The following is a 23,570-nucleotide window of genomic DNA, read 5'->3' on the forward strand; positions in this document are numbered from 1 at the left end:
TCCTCCCTTAACATCAGTAAGATAATTCATTTAAGAGCTAATGACTGCAATAAATGTTAGAACAAACAATACTGTGCTTATGGAGTTCCACGGAGGCAAACACTTCTAACTTGGAGGCAACACGTTTATTACACAGCCCAACGGGGCTAACTACGTAAACGTACACTCTAGACCCTAACAGGGTAACGACTCTACTTTAACCGGGTAACTACATAACTGGGTCAGTCAGTGATTCAATATATGTCACTACACTTACAGTATAGTACACTACAACAATAGTACAATCACCATATATTCTATAACATACATTAAATACATCTAATTTTAAACTGCTATAATAATACGTTATATGAAAGTCACTTTAATAAAGGACTTTAAATGTAATTACGGTGAGAGTAAAAACAAAGAGTAAAAGTCCTTTTGCTCTAGAGATCTGCAGCACAGTTTGTAATGGTATGCATCACCACCATAAGTCTGTGTGTCCTGTTGTACAATTGTTAATAATTCATTTGCCGATGTGAGTGCTGTTTTCTTACGATTCCTGTACAGGCCATAATAATACAGGCAATGATATGTATTGCAATGCTTAAGCCACTGCTTACAATTCTGTACATGCGATGACAATCCTTAGCTAATGAAATTTTCATAAGAACACCTTTTCCTGCAGTGTACTGACAGGCACACTTGGATACTCCCCCCCTCTCTTTCTCTGCCATTCCCAACAATCCCACATGCATGTCTCAAATAAACTGACCCCTCAAGCCACCTAACTTGTTTAAATTCAGGGTACTTTGTACATCGTGGGCAATTACAATGCAACTGGACTTCAGAATCACCGCACGTGTATTTGGCCCTTTTGGAACATAAATTATATTCAGTATAAATGTGCAACATGTACGTATTTATTCTGCCCCTTAAGACAAAAGGCACTAAATGTCCCCTATAAATGACGAGCAATTCTCTTTGGGCTTTGACGTTACTTATACCACAAACCGAGACACGATTGCTTCCTTTGTGTCATAAGAAAGGGCTTGGATATTTTGTTGAAACCAATGTGACAGAAATTCGACTTCAAGTGCGTCAGTTTTTGGCATATTTTTTTTGCGCACGTGAATTGAATGGACTTTCTTGTATTATATTATTTGCAACAACAAAAAATATGTTCATATTCTTAGCTCTTTCGGTAAAGTCACATTGAAGGGAAACAATAAAATAATAAAATATATATAAAACAATAAAAATTCTCACGACGTTTCGACCATAACACCAACGGTCATCATCAGGTGTGAAAACCAACGCCAAGAAACATTTGAAAGAAGTGGCGGTTTGCATTTATTTATTTTTAAACGGTGTTTGTATTTATTTATTTTTAAAAAACATTAGCACCACGGGCAGCGATTTGACAATTTGTTTAGAAGGACGAGTCCATCTATGTTCTGAAAAGAGGAGGGGGGAGACGAAAAATTAATGTATGCTGTCTGAAAGCCACCATAAGCATGAACAATCAATTAAGACCTGAAATGGTTTATCAAATCCTTCCAATGATTGCTAAGCCAGAATCTATCTTCTCGGTTGAAATTGTCTCTGTGCTTGTATATGTGGATAGCCTCATGAACGATTCTCTCATGGTAGCCAGATGGCTTACAAAGAACCTCTGTCTTGGAGAAGTCAATGTCATGTGAGCCTACTGAATTATAACAATGATCTGCCACGGCCGAGGTGTTGGTCCTACCGTGTTTAAGGTCTGCTTTGTGTTCACGAATGCGGTCCGAGACATGGCGTTTGGTTTCTTCAAAAGTAACTACTACCACAGAGGCAACTTAGTTTGTAGACACCAGGGTACTGTATGTCCGGAATCACATCTTTTACAGATGGAACCAAATCACGGATTTTATGCAATGTGTTGAAACGGACCTGGATCTTGTGTTTATTCAAGATTTTGGAGATCTTTTTTGCAATCCCCGCAATGTAGGGTAAAGTGATGGCTTTGAAAGGCTCCTCAAGAGGGTCCTTCTTCATGGTTTGAGTGATAGCTTTGCGGATTGTATAGTCGGAGTAACCATTAGCCTTAAAAGCTTGGTGTACGTGCTTGAGTTCACTGCCTATGTGTTCCTGGTCGGATATGCATTGGGCTCTATGGTACATGGCCGGCCTGCTCTAGACCAATTCTTCGACCACATCAATTCCATACACCCAGCCATCATATTTACCATGGAAGTCGAAAAAGATGGCAAGCTACCTTTTTTTGGATGTCCTAATAAAAAAGAGACCTGATGGTTCAATGAGCCACTCTGTCTACAGGAAAGCTACCCATACGGATGCTTATCTGAAACCGGATTCCCACCACCATCCATCACAGAAGAATTCTCTCATCAAGACTCAGGACCCCCCACCGGGATCTCGACTGCCGGGGGCTGCCTGAGAACCCTCATCACCGTTGCCCTCTTCGTCCGAGGACGTGCCGATGAGAGCCTTCCTCTTCGCGAACTTCGACATAGCCTATATCCCCCTCAAGGATTCGAAATGAAAAAAAGAAAATTCCTAACAACCCTACAAAATTAAAAAAAATATATTTAACACTCCTGACACCAAATATAGTGTACTAATTCACAGCCACTAGTAAGAGGAACTCTCTCTCTCTCATTTATTCCGGCCTTCACAGCCTTAGGGGATAACTGCATACCTAGTCGGGACAGCCAACATGCTTCCAGACCCACAGCTTGAAGAGGGCGAAGATCACGATGACAACGGTACGATGAGTTCCATTCCAGATCGCAGCAGCCCTGACTGTGAGTTGGAGCTTGCCTTTTTAGCCTGCCCAGCGTGGCCAGGCTCCGCCTTCGACCCCGCACCCCTCTGGATCCCCCAGAGGGCCCCGTGCCTTGCCCACAGGTCCACGTGGTAGAACGGGCTGCAACCCCTAATTCCATTGTCTACCAATCTCCCAGCGGCATGCGCTTCAGTGACTCATTCAATGTCACTACACACATATACAGACACAGACAATTTACACCGAGAAGATGGGTACAAACTGAGCAATCATTGTAAGGAAATTATTAACCAGTTTAATTCATAACTGGCTGTGATGTTTCCATCCTACCACCTTCCGATGTTAGTTATTTTCGGCTCTCTGATTTTACTTTAACAGGTTTAATTTGTCACACTAACACAACCACCTCAAGTGCCGACCTCGAGGTTGCTGCTCTGCGATCGTCCATTAACATGCTAATCTCACACATTAACATAGCCACCTCAGCACGCTCACCGTGGAGGCCGCTCAACGATCTTACATTAACATGCTAATTTTTACCTGTCAGACCTTCGGTGGAAAACCCACCACCGTCGCGGTCGCTGCCCACCACTTCCATGAACATTGGCTGCTGACATTTGGGCTACGCCCATTTCAAACCTTTATAAACAGTTTGCCTTTAGGAGCTAACCCCTTTTCCTGATGACAACCGCTTGTGTTGCGATCGAAACGTCGTAGTTTTTGTTATTTTCTTTGAACCTATCTATGTGACTTTACCGAAAGACCCAAAGAATATGAATTCCTGCAGTCACGAATGCTTTAAGTCAAGATGTGACTTCTTCAAGTTTGACATCTAGAATTTGCACCTCTTCATTTCAGTCAATCTGATTCCTGGGATGTATGATTCCTGTAGAGATCTGTCTAAAATCCTTCATTCATTTTAAGATTCTACCTCTGTCCTGAGTGATGCTTCCATCGGTCTCTCCACGGGATGCCATTTGTGAATTTACAAAAGGAATGAACTGCAGGACATGTTAGAAGAACGTGATGAAGAAGGCTGCAAAGTTGGGCTCAGAATAAATATGGGCAAAACAAGTGACATCTAAAAAGTTCACCAAACAATTGGAGACAGTGTTCAGAGGGACACAACTGGGAAATAGAGCAGAGTATGTGCACTGAAGGCAGTTATTGAAGGTGGACCAAAACAAAAATTATGAAATTTAGTGGTGGAAAAGAGCAGGTTGGAGTGCTTTTGGAAAGCTTCAAATTGAGAATAAAAGTAACATACCTATGTTCCTCAAGAGGACAGTTTAAAATAAATTATTACTACCTGCCATGACTTGTGGCTCAGAAACACAGTCAAAAATCTAAAATATGGAGTAAAAACTGAACAGTGTACGAAGAAGCATGGATATATGCATGTTTGCAATTGATTACATTAAGTGACAGAAAGACAAACACGTGGATTATAGAACACACGCAGGTTAACGATGTGATCCAACTGTTCACAAAAGTAAGTGGGCTTGAGCAGGACAGGTCACTAGAAGGGGGATGATCGATGATGATCAAGGATAATTATGTAGTGGCAGCCAAGGAGTGGAATGCATTCAAGATTACATTCACCAAGGAGATGGAGCATTGAAATCAGTTCCATTTCAGGAGTTGTATGGATTGTTACATTGCAAGATCTATGAAATATCTTTTGGAGGCTTTCATCCAGCAGCGGATTGATCATGGCTTCTGGTGAGGATGAATCGTGGTTTAAATTAAACAAAGCCTTAACTTATAACAAAGTTAACACTTTAACAAAACACAATCCATAAAAATAACGAATGAAGAAATATAAAACAGGGATTTCCCAGTGCATTCATTAAATACAATTTTTTTTGTTCCAAAGGCAGAGACAAATTATTTGGTGAAGTACATTTTAGATAATTCATCCATGGTGCCTGGGACATGTTGGCAATAGCCACCAATTACATCGATATTAATACATTTCCTAAGAAATGTAAGTTACTTTTCACTTCAAGGTTATTGCTGAAATTTATTTTAGTCTGGGATAAGCCTGTAGTCTCATTTTAATCAATAAAAAATGTGCTGATCCTTTGTTTGATTGTATTAGAGTTGGCTGTGTTTATTTATTTATTTAGTTTTCTATTTTGCAAAGAAGATGTGAAAAATAGATTATTGTTTTTACAAACAACAACATATAATTATATATAACCACTTTTATGACGAAGACCTAAAACTGCACGCTATTCTGTGAATCTTTCCAAAGCTCCACAGGTTGGGAACATTATACGTGGCAAAATGTCCTGTAACTCTAATTGCACACTTTGAATTGAAGGAGCCTGAACAGCTTTTCATATTCAATAGAGGCACACCAACGTTTTGGATGGCATAGGTACAGTATGTGAACCCATTGAAATGGTATGTTTGACAACCATCAAAACGACTGAGCTATTGCATTACTATGAATTTGTGCGACAGCATTCGAAGGCCATGAGTGGCATGCTACTCATCACCATCAGCCATGATCATTCCACTGCTAGATGAAGGCCTCCCCAAGCCGTCACCATCTCTCAATCTATCCAGCACCTGAGCTAATTTCATTGCTTCATCTCGGTGACGAATAATCTCTCAACCTTGCGCTACCACTTCATCATTAGTTAATACCACCGGTAATCATCCCAACTAGTGACGTGTCCTACCTAAGCTCAACTTAACTTGATGTCTGTAAATATCTCTAAATTGCATATGTTCTCTATTCCACATGGTTCCTCTTGCTGTCCACGTACCTGTCCATGCTCATTTGCACACGTTCTCAGAGTTCGTTCCACTTTCCATTGAATACTGTACTATATTGGTGGTAATCAGCAGATCTGAGTTCTACAACATAAGCTAGGCAGGATGTCTTGCGCAGACAAACAATACATGACATGGGAGAGCTGTAAAAAAAAAAGACTTCACTCCTCTTTGTGACAGAGGTTGTCCCTGCTTCGCCCATGCAGTGGTTTGGGGGTCGGAAGCATGAATTCACAAAGTGTCGCTTTGGACTTGAAGTCAATTTATTTCAGTCCCTCAAGCCTTCAGAGAGATTGGCTATCATAACTGTCAAGGAGCATAATGTCAAGTTTCAAACGCTACGCTAAGCTTACATACAGTACGTACTGTCTGTATACCGTTATGTTTACACGTGGACAACTCTTATCTACGCGTGCAACACATCAACTACGTATAAAACACATGCTAACAGCAACATTTGTGCATTGTTTTATTAATATAATACTAATATTATAATGTATGTATGTTTAACTTATTTAGCACCGTACGTAACCAACCGTGCCAATCAGAGGTGCGGGAATTTAGATTTTTTTTTTCAATTTGTAATGCGCACATTATTCGCTCACTTTTGTGGAAAGAGAATGACTCCGAGGCACGAGGAATAACAGACGAGCAGGAAGGCAGCGATGTGATGAGCTGGCACCAACAATTGCCCAAGCTCTATGGTCCTCTATATATTATGTTATTATCCACCAATTAACAAGTGCATATTGCAGTGACACTGGAGAGTTTGTCAAAAAGTGACTTCATTAACACTGCACTGTAATTCAATTGGACAATTGAGATAAAGTCATCTTGTATTACAATAATGCAAGGACAAACTTTAGTTTAACTGCTTAAAAATGTAGGGGTACAAACATGTCCTGTCTGTCGTAGCAACAGCTTTTCACGACAATAATTTTGAAATATGGCCCCACATGGGCACATACAAGTACATATACTGTACAGGGTGTTTTAAAAGATTGACCCAATTTCAAAGCAGTATATTTCACGATGGCAACATGTTACAATTACACAAAAAGTTACAAACCGTTTAAATGAGTTATCAAATTTAACTAATCATTTTATAAATGCTCTATGTGCCCTCCACCTGTTGTACGGACAACATCGAGACGAGAGTTGAATTCGTCCCAAACGCCTCTCAAAGTGTCTTCTTCCACTGAAGTCACCGCTGCCATGATTATTTTTTGAGGTCATCCATATTAGTCGCTAATGGTGGCACAAAAACACGGTCTTTGACGTATCCCCACAAGAAAAAGTCGCAGGGTGTGGTGATGTCTGGGGAACTTGGGGGCCAAGAGTGTAGCGCCAAGTATTGGGGTCCCGTGCGACCTATCCAACGTTGAGGCAGCGTTGTCTTGCGAATGACTGAGGCTAGGGGCTGTTTGTGCGCTGGGAGAGGCATCTAGCAGTAATGATTTTAAACTCTATGCCCCGCCCTCTCTATGCCCCGCCCTCTCTATGCCCCGCCCTTTCAAGTGGCGTCTTCTGGTCCAACACCAGTGGAGACTAGGCTCTAAGAAAAGCCGTCTCGGGTGTGGACCAATCAAATTCAAGGACAGTGCATATTATTATCAGAGTTGTCTCTTTTGTTTGCATTTTGACTGCTTGTGTTGTGGTTATTGCAAACATGATGCCTTGAATAAAGGTGTCAGTTTTTGTGCCAGTTAAAAAGGTAAAACCTATTACTATACCTGGTAAGAGTTTCATTCATGGGCGGTTCGTGGGTTGCAGAGATATAGCGATTTCAAATCGGGTCCATCTTTTTAAACACCCTCTATTGCATATCTGCACATGCATACATCCTCACGTGTGCATTTCAAGATTCGCACCATTTACGACGAACATTTAAACAACCATACGTGCCCTCTCAAGCATGCGCACGAGTACAGATTCACAAAGTAAAGCCCAAACGTGTGGACGATTGCAACATAAAATACAAATTGTACGAGTACACTCAAGGGGTACACTCACAATCATGCACTTGTGATTACTTATTTTTTACACATGGCCAGATGTACACTTCACAATCATCCAATGCCTTTACTTGAAGCACTGGTAAGCCATGACCGTTGTCTTCTCAGAAGACGCATCGCCAGGTATATATGCACACCTACAACAGAGATGAATAAGGTGCAGGATGTGCAGCATTTGTAAAGTATTTTCATAGAACAAAAAAATTATCATTTTTAAAACACGGCCACGAGTATTAATGACCACACAGCTAGCTCCCCATTGAAAATCATGACCACGGAGTGTTCAATGATGTTCTGCCGCCTCCTCCTCACCAATGAATGCTCTCTGCAGGATTTTTCTGGCCGCACACTTTGGCCAGTTACATTAAAAACCACTCCTGCGAGAGCCGAAATTCTATTTTGCCTTTCTACTCTGCCACCGCAATACCCTCTGCACGAAGCAAAGCGTCTCGCTTTCTTGCGCGGGCTGGTCGAGTCCCCGGGGCACCCATCCCTGCACGCGTAGTTCTCCGTGCCGCCTCAACAGATTGTTTTATCTTTCACACTCAGGAAACGTACACACGCATCAAGCTTCCCCCTCCCCCCAGTACAACTTCCCTCAGTCAACTCTCTCTCTCCAAGTTGCCTTCCAAATTGATTCATTCTGCTGCCGCTTGTGCCCGAACTAACGCTTGCCTCACCTCCGTTCCCTCTCATGGAGGTGTTTGTGCAAAGAGATTACTTACCAGCCGTGCCACACAACGGATGCTTCTTCGCACTTGTTGACCGAGACAGGTCCGTGGAGCCGTGTCTTCTGTACACTATCATACGAGAGAGAGAGAGTGCTCACATGTTTCACAAACCGTTCAGGAGCAGGGAAAGAACAGTCTTTGTCGAGTCATGTACCAACTGTTGGTGTTTTTCAAGCATTCTAACTATATAGACCAAAAAAAACACTCAATTATTTGCGTGGTCTCACTGCTGTTTAAGTATCAAATATATAATAATTTCCAGTCCTTTACCAATATACTGCTGGATGAAGGCCTCCCCATACTTTGCCAGCCATGAGGACTGTTTGAACATACTTCACCACTCTGGTTCATTGCGGGTTGGAAAAGGGGGGTGGAGTGCAGGTGCAGGACCGGTTGGAATATATCACTCGCCATCGATGTTCCCCACGGCTGGGAATAGAACTGGGCTGTCAACCCACTGCAGCGACTATGCCACCGTTCCAAACAAGTAAACAATTTTAAGTGTCTTACAGTATTACTGAACAAAGTGTGATTATTGGAGGAATGTGCCCTGAGTTAAGCGGAATTAGAAATTACATATACGGGAACAGACGCAAGAAGAAACTCCCATTTGGGCACAAATATGACACACGTAGATCAGCTCGAAACGTTTCAGATTCAAAAAGTTAAACATCTAAGATTGCAATAAATTGTAGTGCTCTACTTTCTTGTCACACATGAACGTCACTCAAAAATTGCAATTTAATATTTTCCTTCCAGACTTTCTTCACCACAGTTTTCCTAACGAGTTGCAATATTTACACCGACACAAATTATTGCAGGGTAGAAAACAATGTCTATTTATGTGTCGTCATTACTATTAGCTTGGTACGACTACATTGGGTGCCCAGGGATTAACTTAATTAGGGGATGATAATTGACAGCCACATGGTCATGGATGGAGGAGTGATTGTCTCGGTTGCACTCTTTATGTGAATCCCTATAGACTAATGAGTGTATGCATTTAACTGCAGGACTTCTCAAAATTAATACACATGAGCTTGAGGTCACATTTTAAGCAGGTTAAGCATACGGAAAAAGCTGACCTCTCTCCAGAGGAATGTATCGTAATTTGAACAGGCAGTTAAATTGAGATTTAAAAATAAAGTGATTTTGAATGGACTTTTCCATAAGTTCGTCCAAGTGAAAACCGCTTATATTTATCAGGGTGAGCTCATTAAAAATATCATGTCTTTTTGCTGTTCCTCTCAAGAGAAAAATAATCACCATATTTAGTTTATTTTTACTACATCAACATGCCTAAATATATACGTTTTCGATCACTAAGTAAAATAATTAGGCAACCTTTAATTGTTTTTTGTTTCTGGAATATATGGATTGGAATACAATAAAAAGAATAATGAAGTGGCAGTCAGAGAGGATGTGTCTACCAAGGAGATGGAGTGATGAAATCTGGTCATACGCAAGTGCAAGGTGTATTATTGCATCGCAACATTGTAAGAGGAGGTGGCTTGGGGAGACCTTCAACTAGCAGTGGACTGACCATGACTGATACATATGATATACATTGGAAGTTGCTGATAAACATTATTAGGGGTGCCACAGTGTGGAGATGTTAACTACCTCGCCTCATATGCAGGAGGTTGTTAGTTCAATCCCAACCCTAACGCCTGTATATTTTGAGTTTGAATGTTCTCCCCGTGGTCGTGTGGATTTTTCTCCGGGTCCACCGTTTTTTTCCATCCACATTTAGAAATATGCGCTTAAGAGTATGCAAGAGTATGCAATGAATTTCCTTATGATAAGCCACTTCGTTGAGCTATCATTTTCAGGTTGCTTCTCAAAAAAAAGCTGTATAGCTCAAATGAGCTTACCTGTTAAAATAATAAATAAAGAGTTCAATCGTCAACTTAACTACCATATACACGACATTTTTATTTGTATATGCACTTAAAAAATTGTGCAATAAAACAACCATAGCAGACAACCACGAAATGTGCAACTTCTGCACACGTGTACTCCTCTCACAGCTCGTGGTGGCGAGACACACGCGCGTCGGGTCTAGAAAGCTCCAACGGGTGCAGCGCTGTGCTCTTGGATATTTGTGCAATGTGCTAGAACAGCAACATTTCGAAAATAACGTTTTTTTTACTTCTCACAGTTGGACGAATGGGAACATTTATGTTGGGAAAAAAACAACAATATTCGGGGCGATTTATCGGAGACCAAAAAAAAAGCCCGTTTGTATGCATGAATAATGGAATGTGTTGACTGAAATTATTAGTTAGGCTCCTGGGGCCTGGAACACGGCAATAGCAGAAATATAATTTATCAAACTAAAAACCTCCACTCTGTTGTAACTCCTAATCGACCCCAGAAGTGCAATTTACGCTGAGAGGCCTTTTCCCATATCTGCAGCCTCAGTGTATATTTTTATTTTGGCTTGTACGAAATGAAATGCTCCTAAATTGTGCACGCGAGGGCCTTTGATACATCGGCTGGAAATAATGGGGAGGACTGAGCAGTTTTAATATCTTTGAAGGAAGTGTTAATCTCGAGAGCACATGTGCTTTGTATGTGCAGAGGATATTTGCTTTGAGTTCATGTTGCATGCCACTAGAGGTACAGGGGTCTGACATATTGGCTGCTGCCTGACAGCTCCGTCAGTTTATCGATGATGAATTAACTGCTCACGATCGGTATATTTGGCTAGACCTGATGTAGCCACGCAGTCTTCGAATTTTGGGTCATTGATAGTGACCATCAATTGTGAACTTTTATGCACGTTTTTAGATGGGTTTAATAATAATAAAAATAATTGAATGTCTTTGTCACTGCTGAATCAAAATCTCTGCCAGACAAGATCGTGAGGGTCACTTGACCCTACTTCACCACACTGCTTCATGTGGGTTGGTGAAAGGCAGGGTCCAGGACAAGTTCAAATATGAATTGTCAATTGTGTTAACCATGGCTATCAAACCGCAGTGCCACTGCTTCTCCCTTAGATAGATATCATACAGAGATTAAATATTACTGTCACAAAGCAGGACAGTGATTTTATTAAATATTTTGACCATACAGTGAATAAATTTTGATTTAAAGTTTTCGTGACTGCAGTAATTCATATTCTTAGCTCTTTCGGTAAAGTCACGTTGAAGGGAAACAATAAAATAATAAAATATATAGAAATATATTTTATTGTTTCCCTTCAACGAATAAAAACACGCAGTGAATAGTTTGTAAATAACCCTATGTTTGATCAATAGCCAATATACCTCATCTAAACTACGAAAGTAAACTATTTTTACTTCACAAGGTATAGCCCGATGAGCTATATATAGCTTTTTTTTTCCGAAGCGACCTGGCCACAAATAATAGTTCAACGAAGTGGCTTATTTATAGCAGCCAAAAACTCTCAACACACGTTTCTAAATGTGGAGGGAAAAACCGGAGAACCCGGAGAAAAATCCAAACGACCACAGGGAGAACATGCAAACTCCAACTTTCCAGGCATCAGGGTTGGGATCGAACCCACGAGTTCCTGCATACCAGGCAAGTAAGTTAACAACTCGCCACTGTGGCGCCCTCTCGTATTAAGGTCATGATCAGATCAAATTTCCGCTTCCTAACTGTCAGGCGATCCGCAGCTGTCTGGAGTGGATGCAGATGCACACGGCGCTGGCTCAGCCGACGACGAAGACTGCTCCCTGCTTAGAGCAACCACTTATTATCATCCGGCAAATTAGTGCTCACCAATTAGTACTCATTTTATTCATCCTGGAGGTAAAATGACGAATTCAGCTGCTAGTTTCATAATCTTAGCTAACCGAGCTGTTAAATATTTTTACTTAACAATTATTTCTGCAATAAACAGTATGCTGTATTCTGCACGTTTGTAATTAGGTATACCATCATCAGATTCTACCTTGCTTGCCTACTTACACACATGCTTGCAGGATAAAATTGGCACAATAATTGCCTGTTATTAATCCAGATTCGAGAACCCCAAAGAAAAGAACCACCCCCTGCAGCTGTGCGGTTTTCTGATGTACAATACCAACCACGGGATGATTATGCGTAAGTGAACTTCTGCAGCATTCCAGCGCATCAGGATTTGGTCTCGTGTTGCACGGACCATACATGTGGGATGGAGGTTTCTATGGTCTATCACTCAAAGGGTAAGTGATTCCTCCGAGTTACACATGTAAACACTAAATTACCAGCCATCGCTTACTTACTTCAAATTGCGTTAGCAAGCGAGCGAGCGAACGAGGGACATGCTGACTTGCCAAAAATCCGCTGTGTATAGACGCACCGTACGCATCAAAAGTATTTACCGGCAGCTGTCCCAGACACCCTCGAGATGTATCTTATGGGAAATTCTGCAGTGTCCATGAAGTTATCACCCATAATCATAATCGTACGCTTTGCATGGTATGCTAGCAATATTGGCAAGGTGTTCGTAAAATACTGAAATGGGTTTTTTTTCTTCACAGAGTTCCAATTAAGTATCCTTCAATAAAATGCATCCTTAAACAAAAAGAGCAAAATGTGGAATTTTCTACACATTTTTCTTCCAATGTGTAAATTTGAAAGAGATATCCATATGAAAACAGGTCCCTGCAGGGTGGGCTGGTAGGAACATTGGAATTTTGCGCAATTTTATTGTTACACCCCAACAGCACGAGATTTCACTTCGTTAAAGTATTGAAAGGGGACGGACGGACGGACAGACACGTTAATCTATTGCAGGCTGGTACACTCAGTTTACAACTTCGTTCCTACCAGTATGAGAATTCCAAAGACTGTTTAAAAAACACTACCATATGTCACATCATATTGTGCAGCATGACTTCCATTGTTTATTGCCACTTGCTGGGAGCTTTAGTTTTTGAAGAGGCTCGCGGAACGTGAAGCAATACGTTGGACGCCACGCTGAACAACACGTGGTACAACCAGAATACACGCCGGAGAACCACACAGCACAACTGCAAAAAAGTACGACAGTGTGTTAAACACTCCCATGTGTCAGAAAGTTAGCACTTGCTTTATAACGTTGAAAATACGTGACACCGTGTTGATGTGGAATCACGTTGCCAGGTTCCCCATGTTCAGAGAAAGTGTCAAAGCAGCCATGACACATAGTTCGCAAAAGACGATTCAAAGAGCTTCGATCGAGCTGAGCGTTGCTTATAGCGCAGTTTAAAACACGTATGTAGAGCATTTCAAGATACATACGAGTGCAGGCACTCGGAGAAGTGTACAATAAATACGGTAGTGAGTTCTGCATTTTAATACTTTACAAAAATAGAGGAAACACGATGTTTATCTAAAAGCGATTCATCATCACAGATGAAGCAATATTTCATCGCAGCGAGCCGACACTTCTCAAACGCAAAGTAATGGGGGCAAGGCAAGCTCCTCCTGTGCGAACTGATCAAGAGCGTGCTGGTCCAAAGTCTCCGTCTGAGCACGCAATGTGCACCAACAAAGTTATACCGTTCTGGCAAAACATCTCAACACGTGGCTCGAACCGTACGCCGTACAACAACTCGCAGAGGATGCCCAACTCGGCTCTCTCATCGATCCCTCCGTACTTCTCAGTGGTTGTTATAAAATAAATCTAAAAGCACCTCCTTCGAGACTCAAACATCGCACCTCCTGGCTTTTGACATTCTTCGAAGGACACCCGTTGAACCATCAACTGCATCGGAACATCAACAAGCCGATTCACGCGTCTCCTTCATATGTGAAACATGAAATACAAACCACAGTAGAGGCCGTGAAAATCAACCTTTAGACGCTAGTGTAGTCTGAGCTCATTCAATTTTAGGAATAGCAAAGCTACACAACATCTCTCCTGAAGCCCTCTTGTGGCTAGCAGGCCTCCAAATTGGTATTTAGTTCCTAAACATATTTCCATAAACAAGAAAACAATAGTGGCTGTTTGTTACATAGATGACATAGGCGAGTCTCGTGGCCAAAAAACTCAACAGACCTGGCATCCAAAGACCACTTCGTGCAGCGTTGTGTGAAAGATAAAACAAACCAAAATATCTAGACAACAGCCTTGTAAACAATCAAATCTAAGATAGTGGCGAACATTTCAGCTAGGAGATGAACGTACATAATACAACTCATACGATAATATTTTCGCAGTACCAAGTGTGTATGTTGATAGTTTTTATCGGCTGCTCTACTTGTTATTTAATTATAATTCTGTATTAATGCATAACACCTTCATGGCCACCATATAACATGTATCCTTCATTGGAATATTTACACTGCCTTACACTTAACGATGCATACTAAACCCACTTATGTAACCACAAACAATGTCATCTGTAATATTAATAAAAATGGATATTATTATTTTCATTATCTATTAGCTAAACAAAGTAAAGCGTATTGTGTTACAAGAATGGATGGAACAAGACAACAGCAGAGATTTCCGTTTTAATTTTTCCAACCATGATCATCTCCGTGTTAACGTTTTATTTCTCCACCAACCTATCTTTTGTTACACTACTGGTTTGCATATTTATTACAAATGACATCTCACGCATATTACACCAACTGATGACAAATAAAACGAGATGACTAATGTCCCTGCCCACGATGGGATCTACAAATAGTTTATAAATCTCAAACTAAAGGCAATTATTATTATTATTGAATATACAAACCAACAGGTAATGCGTGCATGGTTATCTTCCTGGATAAGTGATTATGGAGCTACTCCAAGGAGCTACTGTACTTGTAGCAACAAGTGGGCAGGCAATTACCGATCCGTCCAATAGTTGGGTGACCCAGCGAAGAACTCCAGTTCGCGAGGTGGCTGGGTGGCTCAAAGGTCATGGCACTGACCTCTAAGATCCTGCGGTCGAATCAGGGTTACAGGCGCATGGGATTAAACTCGATTGTCAACTGTGGAGTTGCGATTCTCAACCAGGTCACCAACAACTGTACACATGAAAAGCCACCATATTAAATTCGATTTTGCACTTCATTTGGTGAATTCCAGTCAGATCTTGAGAGTTACATGTACATATTTAAATATTATACAGCAATCGCACAGCAGAGTGCATGGGGATGCATGTTCTCTGACGTGTAAGGGATAAAGGTCCACTTCAAATATTTTTGGGAAGTCTGATGTGAGGATACTCTTCCACAGGCAAACTCTCTGACACACATACTGTACATGGTGCATGCGACGCTGTTAAATTGCTAGACAAATTATGTATTTACACTTTGGTTCTTTCGATAAAGTCACGTAGGTATAAAATAAAATAAATCCCGACGTTTCGGGAGCAACACAAGCGTCCGTCATCAGGTGGGAAAGCATGATCTGCTGCTGAGGCAGACTTTTAAAAGGTTTGAGAAAGGTTAGCGATTCGATCAGGTGAGCCTTCTTGTCTCGTAGTCTGTTAAAAAGCTCTAACAGATGTGTGGAAACCCTTCCCGTAGAGGCGGTTCAATCTTGATTTTATTTTATTTGTATTTTATACCTACAGTACGTGACTTTACTGAAAGAACCAAAGAGTATGGATTCCTGCAGTCACGAAAGCTTCAAATCAAAATTATGTCTTGTGACACGACCCCCAAATAGCACAATCGGAATAAATTGTGGAAGGAAAAACATTCTAAAATAGATCTCTAGTACTTTATTTACCAGGCAAAGACAGCAAGAACCAAACAGCAGGTGCAACCACAGAAGTAACAGACAGTGACTTGCAAAAGCAGCAGGAGCATTATGGAAATATATATTTTGGTACTTCAGAAAATCTTGTGTTTAGAAAGGCATGTCGTCAAACTATTTCCTTTATCCAGCCTTGAAAGTTAAAATAACATACAGGGGAGCCGCGGTGGCCAGATGTTAACTACCTTGCCTGGTATACAGGAGGTTCGATCTCGACCCTGACATCTGTATATTTAGAGTTTGTATATTTTTCCCTGTGGTCACGTGGGTTTTTCTCCGGGTCCTCCGGTTTTTGCTTAAATGTTTAGAAACATCCGTCTAGAGTATTTGGCCACTATAAAATTTAACATGATACGCCACTTCGTTCAGCTTTCATTTGTGGCCAGGTCCCTGTAATGGTAACTTTATTCTCACAAAAGACGATTTCTCACTGTCTGCTAATGGAGGCACTATATATCTTGTATTTCACCACCACAAACATGAATGAATAAGTCAACAAGAAATGCGAGTACGAAAACAGCAAAGAGGAGGCTGATGTTTTGTAATTCATAAATGTAGCCCTTGGGGCAGATAGATGAAACCACAACTCGTGATAGAGGCAGAATCCTAAAACTCGTGGAGAAAATGTATGCATATCTCTGTCGAAAGATAAATCCATATCCCCATAAATCAGACCATTTTTCATATGAAAAGGAGCAAGTACAAGAGGTCATGCTTGAAAAGTAACCAATGCCCTTCACAGTGTGAAAAATGGGAAAGCTCCTGCACGAGATTCAATAACCGTATACACTCAAAACGAGTGGACTTAATTACAGTATTTAATGTTCACAATATATAATACCTCAATGATGGCGTGTTCTTTCAATCTATCTTCTGTTCAAAAAGAGGAGACAAAATAAAACCCATTCGCCTCCTATCACACGTATGTCAATTGTGCATGACGATTATTGGGGACAGAATAATGGATATTTTATAGGTCAACCAACCACATGAGCAAGGCAGATTTAGAAAATACTCTTTCTCGGCCGTGAACCACACAATAAATCGTATTTTGCAAAAGACGAATTAATATCAAACACCATTATGCCTAGCGGTTGTAGACTATTTGAAAACATTTGACACATTGCAGATTGATGCAGTAATCGAAGCCCTCATAAATCAATTCCTAAATAAAAATGGTAATACTACAAACGATTAAAGAAAAACTTTACATGGATGTTCATATTCTTTGGGTCTTTCTACGTGGCTTTACCGAAAGACCCAAAGAATATGAATTATTGCAGTCACGAAAGCTTTAAGTCAAGATTTACATGGATACAAAAGTTACATTGAAATATATATAAATAAATGTGCACCTAACATTTCAAAAGAGGAGTCGGGCAAACAGACATACTCTCACCAACGTTAATCACAGTGACATGATAAGATGTTTTTTTACTAAACTTTGAATTGGAGAAACATAACCAAGAATGTACGTGGTGGACATATTAACACTTTCTGAAAAATATTAGTCATATTCAAGATGTGAAGTTGGTGCTAAAAACTAAGAGAATACAAAATTCTCCAAACAAACCAATTCAAGCTGAAGGAGCACTCATTGGATACTAACGCCAGCATTGAACCAGGGTAGCTGGTGAGAAAAGCATGGTGATCCCTTTCACCTCTAGATCAGGCTCCGCATATTGCTAGGTTCACGTAAATCGATCTTGCCAACTTGCTAGAGGTCCTGTGCTATCATTTATTTTTAATTGCTTGCATTTACATTTTTACTATGTCAAGGTCCAATTTAAATTTATCTTCAAAGCATTTAAATATGAATGTTGACATTCTGCAATGTAGACAAAAATTACTTGTCGATAGCAGGTAAAATATGGCTCGTTTATTCCATTATACATCACTATACAGAAGGAGTGTCACTTGGTAATGATCTTCAATTAAGTTAGAGAATCAAATGACTTTGGATAAATAGGTTGTGTGCTTAGATCACAGTTTCATTCTGTATACATTAAAATCCAACTGATTGGAATAGTTGGTCCTATGACTTAAGTATTGTTTTTCTCTTTGCTTTTTCTAGAACTTGATCATAATTTTGCTCTTTGTATCATGTTAAGAGATGAGGAATCCATTCAAAACTCTCAGAGATCAGTGGATTCCCTTGTGTTAGAGAATGGTCCGAGCAAGCATATATCCCAGAACGAATTCTGAGGATTACCTCCAAGTGACCTCTTATCCAAAATAGGGGGCAGAACATTCCCACTTGTCCTGTTAAAGATTAATGTTGATTACATGAGTCAAAGCGATATTTGAAATTCTCAGCGCTGGAATGTATCAAAAGTAGAAAACAAAGTGTAATGTTATAGAATTCTTGTGCGGGTTAAGACCATCAGCTTGCTAAACTTGAGAACCGCATTTAATCCCCATTTAATAACTGGCAAGCTGCCTCGTTTGAATCCCAGATATCAGTAGTGCCAGCTCAGCAATCGGACCTCCCAGCCACCCGGTGACCTTCAGTTGTCTTTTTAATAAAATATACCTCTCGAATTTTCATAGCTCTGTATGCTAGTCACTCTTCATTCTGACCAAATAAAGATAGAGTATGTACATTAAAATACTGTTTTCGAAGTTATTGATTTTTATCGCATGTATTCTATCATATTTTAAATAATATAACATATTTTGCATCCACTGTATATATTTGCAGCTGTGTAATACATGCTTTATGTTGAAGTAAATAGATGTGCATATCATTGGCAAAGGGAAGGCCACGTTTTGTACTGTACATAAGTATTTTAAATATATTCATTACGTTTATAGTATAAGCATTATATCTCTTAAAAATGTAATGCACATTTAACATACGATTAACATTTGCACCTCAACATTAGGGATTGCTCGACTTAAAACTAAGTATGGATATATTCATGAATTTGAAAGATCTAAAAAAATATCTGGCATCGCATTACACAAATCTATACCACACATGCGCATTTGAGGCCCGATTGACATATTGGTGAATGTTCATTTTTAGTGCCAATGCCTGTGTTAGCGACAATGAACAAAATCACCAAACCGATGTGTTTCACTATTTCTGCAAGATGGAAACCTGGCCCATCGTGTTAGGACATTAGCCCATTATTAAGATACCGTAAATACCAGATTGGAAGCTTTCGTGACTGCAGGAATTACTCTTTGGTTCTTTTGGTAAAGTCACGTAGAAAAAAATAAATTTAATGATAATGGAATACGACGTTTCGATTGCAACACAAGCAACCATCATCAGGTACAAATGAATGATAAAACAAACAAAGTAAACTTGGCAATATAATGCAACACAACACAGAGAGTCGGCCAACACAACAGTCAACACCCCTACCTGGTATTTGATTGCTGGGTGAATGGAATTGACCATGGAGGTAGAAAAGAATGGCATGCTACCCTTCTTGGATGTTTTAATCAAAAGGAGACCAGATGGCTGAATGAGCCACCATCTATCCCAGAAGAATTCCCTCATCAAAACGCTACACCATAGAGCTCAATGTATCTCCGACCATGAACACCTGACCAGTGAACTCAAACACGTACACCAGGCTCTCAAGGCGAATGGATATTCTGACTACACAATCCGCAAAGCCATCAACCGAACCGTGAGGAAGGATCCATCTGAAGATCCAATCAAAACCGTCACCTTACCTTACATAGCAGGGATAACCAAAAATATTTCCAAAATCTTGAAGAAACACAAGATCCAGGTCCGATTTAACACAGTACACAAAATTCGTGACCTGATCCCATCTGTGAAGGACAAGATTCTTTACATGCAATATCCCGGCGTCTACAAACTAAGCTGTTCCTCCTGCAGCAGTTACATTAGGAAAACCAAACAACGTCTCGGACCGTGTTCGGGAACACAAGGCAGATCTGAAACACGGTAGGACCAATACATCAGCTGTAGCTGACCATTTCTTGAATGTGGCTGGCTCACATGAAATTGATTTCTCTAAGACGATGGTACTTTGCAAGCCGACTGGCTATCAACAAAGATTCGTTCACGAAGCCATCCATATATACAGACACGAACACAATTTCAACCGAGACGATGGTTTTAAACTCAGCAATCATTGGGAAGGTGCTATCAACCACTTTGGGTCATGATTTGAATGTGTTTCCTTGTCAACCTCTACCATCAGCAGTGTGGATGGGCGTAGCGAGGTGCAATTTCCCCCCTCCCATCTCTACCCCTCCCCCTATCTCTGCTCCACCCCCTCTCTCTACCCCTGTCTCTCGCGCAGCCCTTTCACTCGCCCCCTCACTCTGGAGCCCTTATAAGCAGCTTCATTTGGAAGCTTGCTCCCCTCTTTTCTCTCCAAGACCGCTTGTGTTGCGATCGAAACGTCGTGGGTTTTTTTTTTGCTTTTAACTTAGATTTTTGTTTTCTATCGACTTTACCTGAAAGAACCAAGAATATTCATTTGTAAATGTGTGTGTGTGATAGAGAGAATTCGTGCAACGCATGTGTGCAGCGGTGGTGCAATGGCTGGAACAATGCGCTCCAGCCAACTCAACCAAAAATGGGTAGTTGGTGCAGTGTGTAAACATCAGGGAAACAAAGGCAGTCAGGCGTGGTGCTGATCACATGACCTCCTCATGCTTCGGTAATTATCATCATCAGCCACGATTGTTCCACTGCTGGATGAAGGCCTCCCTATCGTCACCATCTCTCATGGTCTAGCGATATAATAATACACTGAGTACAGTGAGAGAAAAAAGTATTTGATCCCCTGCTGATTTTGTACGTTTGCCCACTTACGAAGAAATGATCAGTCTATAATTGTAATGGTAGGTTTATTTAAACAATGAGAGACAGAATAACAACAACAAAATCCAGAAAAACGCATGTCAAAATTTTTATAAATTAGTTTGCATTTTAATGAGGGACTAAGTATTTGATCCCTCTGCAAAACATGACTTAGTACTTGGTGGCAAAACCCTTGTTGGCAATCACAGAGGTCAGACGTTTCTTGTAGTTGGCCACCAGGTTTGCCCACATCTCAGGAGGGATTTTGTACCACTCCTCTTTGCAGATCTTCTCCAAGTCATTAAGGTTTTGAGGCTGATGTTTGGCAACTCGAACCTTCAGTTCCCTCCACAGATTTTCTATGGGATTAAGGTCTGGAGACTGGCTAGGCCACTCCAGGACCTTAATGTGCTTCTTCTTGAGCCACTCCTTTGTTGCCTTGGCCGTGTGTTTTGGGTCATTGTAATGCTGGAATACCCATCCACGACCCATTTTCAATGCCCTGGCCGAGGGAAGGAGGTTCTTACCCAGAATTTGACGGTACATGGCCCCGTCCATCGTCCCTTTGATGCGGTGAAGTTGTCCTGTCCCCTTAGCAGAAAAACACCCCCAAAGCATAATGCTTCCACCTCCATGTTTGACGGTGGGGATGGCGTTCTTGGGGTCATAGGCAGCATTCCTCCTCCTCCAAACACGGCGAGTTGAGTTGATGCCAAAGAGCTCCATTTGGTCTCATCTGTCCACAACACTTTCACCCAGTTGTCTTCTGAATCATTCAGATATTCATTGGAAAACTTCAGACGGGCATGTATATGTGCTTTCTTGAGCAGGGGAGTCTTGCGGGCGCTGCAAGATTTCAGTCCTTCACGGCGTAGTGTGTTACCAATTGTTTTCTTAGTGACTATGGTCCCAGTTGCCTTGAGATCATTGACAAGATCCTCCCGTGTAGTTCTGGGCTGATTCCTCACCGTTCTCATGATCATTGCAACTCCACGAGGTGAGATCTTGCATGGAGCCCCAGGCCGAGGGAGATTGACAGTTCTTTTGTGTTTCTTCCATTTGCGAATAATCGCACCAACTGTTGTCACCTTCTCGCCAAGCTGCTTGTCAATGGTCTTGTAGCCCATTCCAGCCTTGTGTAGGTTTACAATCTTGTCCCTGACATCCTTGGAGAGCTCTTAGGTCTTTGCCATGGTGGAGAGTTTGGAATCTGATCGATTGATTGCTTCTGTGGACAGGTGTCTTTTATACAGGTAACAAGCTGAGATTAGGAGCACTCCCTTTTAGAGTGTGCTCATAATCTGAGCTCGTTACCTGTATGAAAGACACCTGGGAGCCAGAAATCTTTCCGATTGAGAGGGGGTCAAATACTTATTTCCATCATGAAAATGCAAATCAAGTTATAAAAATTTTGACATGAGTTTTTCTGGATGTTATTGTTGTTATTCTGTCTCTCACTGTTCAAATAAACCTATCATTAAAATTATAGACTGATCATTTCTTTGTCAGTGGGCAAACGTACAAAATCAGCAGGGGATCAAATACTTTTTCCCTGACTGTATTTGCGCACAAGCTCATTTCCTTGATCCAGATCCACAAAGGACATGCTATGCGGTGTTCTCTCCCTTGGCTGCCATGCCATTGTTAGTTTTGCCTACTGCCCAGTCCCACTTTTCTTGACAGTCAAAATTTGATATCGAATGTATGGAGTCTCTGTAATCCAGGTGCTCTTATCTCTGTCACGAATGTATTCCAAACAAAGACCTATCTGTGCTTCTTTGAACAAGCTCAGCATTTGCTCTGTTGCCTTTTTCGATGTCCATGTAACAGCAAGTAATGTGCACAGATTAAAAGTTCTAGGTTAGGCACATTGCTCTTGCTGTTTATCACCAAATTTGTCTTCTAAAAACACTTCAACCTGCTCTCGTCCACCTCTTTATGTCATCATTTCGATCAAAATCCACCCTCGATAACTGTCATAAGTGTACATCTGTCTTATTCACCGGTTTTTTTTCGGATGTGTCCCTCCAGACTATATCAACAATGTTGATAAAAAACTTGGTTGCATGTGACCTTGCAGCATTATTTATAAAGCTTTTATAAAATTCCCTGTAGTTAATTTATGTGTTATAATGACTATGTCATCAGCAAAATCTGGGCTCTTCATGTTTCCTCCATGTACACATACAGTATATGCATATCTTATGATGTCATTGTGAATAACTTTGCCGAAAGAATATCATCCTCCCACTCCATTATGTATGTTGGTAATGTATTCGTGTAATATCCATTTTTTTGTAAATGGTTATTATTTATTAAATATTTGTTTTTATTTGGGCATAGATTTGTGAGAGAATTGGATGACTGCATCAATTTCCACTGAGTCAAATGCCTTTTCATAGTCTACAAAGGCTACCCAAAATGGTAATTGAAATTCATATTTATTTTCCCACATCGGCAATATAGGCTATAAAGAGGGTATGTCTGTACATACTAAGCAACGGTTAGTTATTTTAATGTATTTATTCAGTGAGAGCCCTGATTGTATAAAAAATTGTTAAAATGGAATGGACAGCAACTTGTGCAAGGAATGTCAAAATTAATAATAAGTCAAAGTAGTGTATTACCGAAGAATGATTTTGTTTTAAAGATAAATTATACTATCTGAAGTAGAGTCATGTAAGGCACACTTTAATATGTTTTTAAACAATCATGATCGAGAAAATGTGTTAAAATAACGAGGGAGAGTTCGTGGCATCATTCTGTAACTGGAAGC

General features: G+C 40.6%; 1 protein-coding gene across 6 annotated transcripts in view; it reads left to right on the forward strand.

Annotated features, from left to right (window-relative positions):
* Nucleotides 1–23,570, forward strand: part of LOC116939056 (transmembrane protein 132D-like) — a 229,964-nt gene that overhangs the window by 126,388 nt on the left and 80,006 nt on the right. Inside the window, exon 1 of one of the 6 annotated variants that reach the window (XM_032946944.2) lies at nt 7,254–13,298. The exons of the other annotated variants lie outside the window; for them this stretch is intronic. The gene's annotated coding sequence lies outside the window, so the exon portion shown is untranslated. Of the gene's footprint in view, nt 1–7,253; nt 13,299–23,570 lie in introns of those variants that run through there. 6 annotated transcript variants of the gene reach the window in all.

Source organism: Petromyzon marinus, chromosome 5, assembly GCF_048934315.1.
Source record: "Petromyzon marinus isolate PM22_M1 ecotype Great Lakes invasive population chromosome 5, UKy_Petmar_22M1.pri1.0, whole genome shotgun sequence".
NCBI lineage: Eukaryota > Metazoa > Chordata > Hyperoartia > Petromyzontiformes > Petromyzontidae > Petromyzon > Petromyzon marinus.